The sequence below is a fragment of the Drosophila ficusphila genome, unplaced genomic scaffold (genome assembly GCF_018152265.1).
Source record: "Drosophila ficusphila isolate 14025-0441.05 unplaced genomic scaffold, ASM1815226v1 contig_47, whole genome shotgun sequence".
NCBI classification, from domain to species: domain Eukaryota; kingdom Metazoa; phylum Arthropoda; class Insecta; order Diptera; family Drosophilidae; genus Drosophila; species Drosophila ficusphila.
In genome coordinates, this window is record NW_025064388.1 from 1,818,577 (window position 1) to 1,824,968 (window position 6,392).

Genomic DNA, 6,392 nt, shown 5'->3' on the forward strand with positions numbered 1-6,392 from the left:
GCCTCCTCCAGTCATGCAAAATCTAATAAGTCTTTCAAAAAGAGCAGTAAAACTTATTTGACAGCAGTTCAGGTAGATCAACAAAAATCCGTGTTTTGTAAGTCTGATCAACATTACATTCAATCGTGTTCAGCGTTTGCTGCTAGTCCATGCAATAAGAGATTCTCATTCGCTAAAAGTCATCCACTTTGTATAAATTGCTTACGCAAGGGTCACTCAGTCACAGCTTGTAAATCTGGACCCTGTAGAGTGTGCTCAAAGCCACACCACACCTTATTGCATAGGTATACCAATCCTCAAACGACCTTTGTCTCTCAACCGTCTGCAGCATCGCATATCGCTGTTGATCAAGGAACACAGGATGCTTCTTAGCTAACTCAATCAACAAATTGTGTAGGTCCGTCAACAACAGCTTCGTCTTATCATGCGAGTTCCGATACAGATAGAGTAGTTTTAGCAACTGCTGTTGTAAAAATTAAAGACCAAGCCGGAACCTATCAGCTGGCAAGAGCATTATTAGATGGAGGTTCTCAGGTTAACTTCATGACCGAAGAGTTAGCCAAGATGCTTAAACTTAAAAGAAAGAGGCAAGAGGTCAATCTGCTCGGTTTTGATAGGTAGACATCAAAAATAAAACATGTGGTACAGACATCTTTTGCTTCTCGTTTTAACGATCAGGAGATTCTCACCGAATTCGGCATTATGTCTTCTATATCTTCGTTTCAGCCAGATCGGCCAATAGAAAACATAAAGTATCCAAAGAATGTGGACTTAGCTGATCCTCTGTTTTATAAACCTCAACGTATCGATATTCTCTTAGGTGCTGAGTCATTCTTTGAGCTGCTCAGAGATGGAAGAATAGATTGTGGCCGAGGGCTGCCGCCGTTGAGAGCAACAGAGTTGGATCTTTGCTGGCCGGTGCAAATCAAACCACCAAATTATGCCAACAAATACTTCATTAATAAGTACAATTAGCGACCCACAGGCTTTAGATGCCTTCGTTCGAAAGTTCTGGGAGTTGGAAGATCTTCCAAACTCATCAAATTCTCGTTTTTACACCCCAGAACAGCAGCTTTGTGAAAATTCGTTTGTGGAAACCATTACTCGAGTGTCTGATGGTCGGCTTTGTGTATCATTGCCATTTAAAACCAGCCCGAATCGCCTTGGCTTGTCATTCGACACTGCCAAACGCAGATTTCTTTCTTTAGAGAGAAGAATGGCTAAACAACCTGAAAATCAAGCAATGTACATAGCATTTATGAAGGAGTATCTTGATCTTGGACACATGAGTTCCACAGATAATAAAATCCCTCAAGAACCGCATTACTTTATTCCATACCAATGCGTGTTGAGACCTCAAAGCACATCGACAAAACTTAGAGTAGTTTTCGATGCTTCGAGTAAAACTTCGTCTCAAATTTCTTTAAATGACTTACTCATGGTAGGTCCAACCATTCAACCAACATTATATTCAACGTTGTTGCGTTTTAGATTCCGTCGATATGCTGTAACTGCTGATATAGCAAAAATGTACCGTCAAGCTCTTATTGACGAGACCCAGCACAACTTTCAACTGATTGTTTGGAGAGAACGTCCATCAGATCCACTACAAATATTCAAACTCAGAACAGTGACTGTGAATGGAACGGCTTCAGCGCCATTTCTAGCTGTCCGGTGCTTGAAGTATTTGAGCGAAAAGTACAAGTTTTCCCATCCAGTTGCCTCTAGAGCTTTATCCAATGAGTTTTACGTTGATGATTTATTATCAAGTGTTGACACAAGTCAAGAATTACAGACATTGCACTCCGAAGTGGTGTCGGTTCTTAGCGAGCATGGATTCGAACTGACTAAATGGTACTCGAATTGAAAGGATGTCAGTTCACTTGATTCAGCTGTGGCAGTAGGAAAGCAGGATGAGACTAAGACACTAGGTCTTATTTGGGATCCATTAAAAGATGAATTTAAATACTCTGCTGAAGGTTTACATGCAGAAGAACCATTTACTAAGAGGACGATTTTGGCCTTTGTTTCTCGATTATATGATCCTCTTGGACTTCTGTGTCCGATTATCGTGAGAGCAAAGATATTTATTCAGGAAATTTGGTTACAACGTTTAGATTGGGATGACTTGCTGCCACCTAACTTGCAAGGCATTGCAGCCAGCCTTATGGCAGATTTGGAGGGCTTAGACTCAATAAACATACCTCGCCACATAGGGTATGAGGCACAGTTCAAGTGTCAAATCCATGGGTTTGCAGACGCCTCAACCAGGACTTATGGCTGTTGTCTTTATTTACGGATAGATGTGGGAGAGCATAAAATTGTTCGGCTCCTTACAGCCAAATCGAAAGTGGCACCACTGAAAACTAAATCAGTGCCGCGGTTAGAGTTGTGTGCAGCGCAATTACTAGCAAATTTATGGGCCAAGCTCAAGCCCTTGCTAGAATTTCAAGTCGAACAAATCGTATTCTGGTCCGATTCACAGGTTGTCTTGCATTGGCTCAAAACACATCCGTCTACTTTGAATACCTTTGTCGCCAATCGAGTCGCTGAGGTACAAGAATTGACAGCAGAAGGTTCTTGGCGCCATGTCCCAACAAGTGATAACCCTGCTGATTTGGTATCGCGAGGATGCTCAGCTGTAGAGCTGAAATCATCCTTTTGGTTTACAGGTCCTTCGTTCCTGCAGCGCGATCAACGTTCTTGGCCAATTAACCCTCATTTTGAACTTTCTGAGGAGCAACAAGCATTGGAGAAGCGCAAGTCCGCCACAGGCTTAATCGCGGCCGATGTGGGACCTCATCCAATCGTTGAATTGATAGAAAACACGTCATCATATATGAAAATCTTGCGCATTGTCGCATATATGCTTAGATTCATAAATGGGCGAAAGGTGGTTTATGAATCAATTCAGATATCACCTGAAGAACTCAGCATTTATCGCGATTGTACACCTCCTGCAGCACCTTATGTACGGAGAGGAAGTAGAGAAAACTCAGAAATCGCTTCTACTGCAACCATCTCTTCAAAAGTTGAACCCATTTCTATATCAACATGAATTGGAGGGTCGAAAGTATTGGGTATTGAGAGTAGGAGGGCGATTATTCAATGCACCGTTGCCACACCATGCTAAATTTCCCGTACTCATGCCAAAAGACTGCACATTCATTCTGCGATACATAAAACACCTACACTTAACTAACTGTCATGCTGGAGCTCGAGTTCTGGTTAGTTTACTTCGGCAACAAGTCTGGCTTATAAATGCTCGAAGAGAGTGTGGAGCTGTTGTCCGAAAGTGTGTTCATTGTTTCAAATACAAGCCCGTTTTGGCTTCCCAGATAATGGGTAATTTACCCGCTGAAAGACTGACTGCAAATGATCCATTTGAGATCAGCGGAGTAGATTTCTTTGGTCCAATTTCAGTAACTTTGGGGATAAGAGGGAAATCTCCTGTAAAAATGTATATCGCAGTGTTTATTTGTTTCACAACGAAAGCAGTTCACTTAGAGCTCGTTACTGACCTAACTTCTAAATCATTTCTGATGTGTCTTTCTAGATTTGTAGGTCGTCGTGGTCTTGTCAAGACCATCTATTGCGACAATGCTACCAATTTTGTCGGGGCTGCTCGCATGCTGGCAGAGTTCAAGGAGTTCGTGGCTGCGAGGGATTCAATAGCCAAGGATGCGGCAGCCAAGGGCATTGCCTTTGCTTTCATTCCACCGCGTGCTCCCCATTTCGGCGGCCTGTGGGAAGCTGCGGTGAAGTCAGCGAAGTCGCTGTTTATCAAGGCGACAGGGAGCGCAGTGCTGCGACAAGACGAGGTGGAGACAGCGCTTGTGGAGGTAGAGGCCATTTTAAACTCCAGACCCATCGTCGCAGAATCAACGAGTCCCAACGACGTAGAACCAATAACGCCGGCGCACTTTCTCGTAGGGAGAACGCTCGTTGCACTGCCATTCGGGTCAATTCCGCAAACAGGAGACGGGAATCTGACCTACTTGCAACGATGGCATCGAATTTGCGCAATCAAGCAGCGCTTTTGGGCCGAGTGGTCAAAGGATTACGTCCTAAGTCTGCAGCAAAAAGGAAAATGGACAAAGGAGGAAAAGAACTTAGCGTTCGGCCAAATAGTTCTGGTTCACGAGGACAACGTGCCCCCTCAGCAGTGGCTGATAGGGCGAATTGCAGAGACAGTGGTCGGCGGCGATGGTAGAGTTCGAGTTGCAGTTGTCCGCACAAGGAGTGGTGTATACAAACGGGCTATCCACAAGCTAGCACCTCTACCATTAGAATAGCATGTTTGCTTTTTTGAAATTGTATTATGTATTGAAATTGTATTAAGTATTGAATTGTATAAGCATATTGAAATTGTATTAAGTATTGAATTGTATTAAGCATTACGAATTGTATTGTTTGAATTGAAGACCTTCAGTCGTTCAACGCGGCCGATGTTAAGTTTAGCGGGAAATGTTTAATCATAATGCCCTAAAAATTACCAAAAAAGTGGAGTGTGGGCACAACAAATGTCTGGCAGCTCTGCTAATAAAAGAGATCTTTGAATTGGAACGAACGAACAAGCAAGTCGATTTATTGTGTGCGGAAGTTTATTTTGGAAGGCTTTTTTTCACTCGTCTTTGGATCACCCACCATTTCACCAGTTGTTTTAACGCAACAGATTGGCTTGCCTGATCGGCATTTTCCTTCATTCTATCTTTGGCAGCTTTGTGTTTTATTGATGCAATATGCTGATTTACTTGGAATATTTTTTTCCTTGAACTGCACATTCACAATACGTACAAAATAAAACTGACCTATCAGTCCGAAATACTTTGGGGAATTCGACTTTCATACGCAGTATAAATTTGATTTAAAACAACCGATAACTTTGAATGCCACGAGACGAATGATAATTTAAGAGTATAATAAAGCGTTTATTATGATTAGTCATTGAGAATCCATTAATAAGTTATCAATGTACCTAGTGTTGATCATTTGATGAAAATAAACAACGTGAAAGTCAATTTACTTTCAATTCCACGCAATAATCTTATACACAATTAGATAGATTTGTAATAGAATGTATTAAGTTTTTTGTTGTTATTCGCATCAGAATGATTTTCATATGTCACAGCTAAATTATTATCAGTTTTTATGAATGAAATAGAATGAAATATTAAAATATGCTCGAACATGCACTTTTGATCAAAATATGCTCTAAGGAATGAAATATGCACAATATGCATGCAACATGCATTTGCATGACTATCCGAGCTCTAATTATCATTTAATATCCTATAGTCCACGCAAAGACGGTCAGTGCCATTTTTCTTTTTACCAACATCATAGGGCTGGCGAAAGGTGAACAACTTGGACGAATGATATTTGCTTTCAACAGTTCATCGATTTTACACCGCACAAGTTTCTTTTCTTCCTCGCCAAGCCTATAGGGACGTCTCTGCACTGTTTTTTGCGGATCTATTAATTTGATTTCCAACTGCCCTGTCGAGACCCGAGTTTTTGGTATTCCGCTAATAAACCAATCAGAGTAGCATTTTAGGATATTTGTTAAAGCCAATTTATCGGACCCGACTAAATAAGTGTCAGAATTTAAAATATCTTCATAATCTGCAAAACTCACAACGTCTACCCTTTTTGTTTTATAAATTTGAAATTTATCAGCGTCAATAGTTACGCCGAAGCCCTGGCTAAGAATTTCGCGACCAACCAACACATCGTATTTCAGATACTTGTCTAAGATTACATGTAACAAAATTTCAAAGCAATATTGTTCAATATTTATATTACATAAAACTTGTTGGGAACTATAAATTTCATCATTAGTTATGCCATTTAATTTTACAACATTATTTAGTCTTTTTCCTTTAAATTTATCGGCGACGCTTTCCTTAACTAGTGAACATTCAGCACCAGAATCGAAGCAAAAAGGAACTGACTCACCGGATGTCCTTATTATGTCAGAGGGTGGAGCTACGGAGCAGATGTCCACACGCTTCTCATAAACTTGCCCGTTTCCACTTGAACGGCCTTTAGGACAAGCGGTTGCATAGTGTCCAATTTCGGCACATTTGAAGCATTTGACTGCAGATCGATCCTTCACACTTGTCATCTTGTTGCCGCTGTAGGTTTTCCCTTTACTCTGCAACTTTTCCACGCGGGCACGGCACTCTGCATATTTATGTCCCGCCTTTCCACAGTAATTGCATTTCACCACGATTGGAAATTTAAACTTCTTGCGGTCCGAGCCTGCTGCATCGTCTTCTACGCCGCGCTTCTTGAAGGAGTGTGCCTGAAGCTGTTGTTGTAGTTCGTTGCGTGTTTCAACGTTGGTGGTGAAAATCCAGCGCGCCAACTTGCTGTCAACCTGTGCCATG